The sequence below is a fragment of the Echinops telfairi genome, unplaced genomic scaffold (genome assembly GCF_000313985.2).
Source record: "Echinops telfairi isolate 266 unplaced genomic scaffold, ASM31398v2 ScPeMD7_16;HRSCAF=60, whole genome shotgun sequence".
NCBI classification, from domain to species: domain Eukaryota; kingdom Metazoa; phylum Chordata; class Mammalia; order Afrosoricida; family Tenrecidae; genus Echinops; species Echinops telfairi.
Window position 1 is genome coordinate 8,093,971 of NW_022103913.1, and position 1,098 is coordinate 8,095,068.

At 50.3% G+C, this 1,098-nt stretch overlaps 1 pseudogene; it reads left to right on the plus strand.

Annotated features, from left to right (window-relative positions):
- The first annotated feature begins 163 nt into the window (after window positions 1-163).
- The window catches only part of LOC101641555, a 17,400-nt pseudogene continuing 16,465 nt past the window's right edge, over window positions 164-1,098 (plus strand).

Consider the following 1,098-nt stretch of genomic DNA (forward strand, 5'->3'; position numbering starts at 1 on the left):
GCTGGGCGGTGCCCTGGAGGCCATCAAAGCCCATTGTGCTGATAATGAATTTGCCCAGGCTTTAACCAGGCAATTCCTCCGAGGTGTGACCCTCAGGGTATACAGCGAGGAGACCCTTAGAGGCTGTGTCCATGCTGTCCAGAAACTGGCCCGGAGGGTAGCAATGATGGATGAAACCAGAAATAGCTTATACCAGTACTTCCTTTCCTACGTGCAGTCCCTGCTCCTGTTCCCACCTAAGCAGCTGACGCCACCACGGGAGCTCTGCCCTGAGGATAGAAACACATTTAAGCTATTGTCCTACGCCCCCTACTGTGTTGAGCACGGAGATCCGGAGCTGGCAGCCACGCTTGTCAGTCAGCTGTAAGGGTGGTGCCTCCGAGTGGCCCAGGACTGGCTGCATGGCACACGAGTGACCCTAGAACCTAAGCAGATCGTGGGCATCCTGACTGCATATGCCAGCGCCGTAGGAATAGGAACCAGTCAAGTGCAGCCCAGGTGGTGTTCTGACCAGTCCGATTTCATGTCACGGGCAGTGGGCAGTAACACGTATACCAGGGGTTGGCAGCAAGGATCCCAAAAGTGTCGTGAAAGGAGCAGGTTGCAGATCCTGTTCTCAATGTCAACACTTGTTGACATCATTTCCACTTACTCTCATGTCAGTGAACTCCAGGAGTGCTTCCTTGCAACCTGTGTAACATCTTCATTTTTCAGGTTAAACTGATGGGGCTTATGAGCCAATCAAAATAATGTTTGTGATCCCTACTGCTAGTGACTTTTGACCTTGGAGCAAACTGAATAAAGCAACCAGAAAACAGAAAAAAAAGACATGCGTGAGCATGTCTGACATTGAAGACGAGGCCCTCTACACATGTTTTCTGTGTCTGAGATTTTGAGGCAACCAGAAAAAGGTTCTCCTGAAGCAAGAATGACGAAGGAATTTTCACAAAGAAAGATACCTAACATTTCACTTTAAGCTGTTTGCTGCGCTTCCTCAAGATAGGATTCCCATCTACTGCCCAACCCTTCAAGGAATTCTGCAGCACGGAGAGCCTTGACTGGATGGAGTTGTTGGACGTGGAGGGGTGGAGGCAGTGC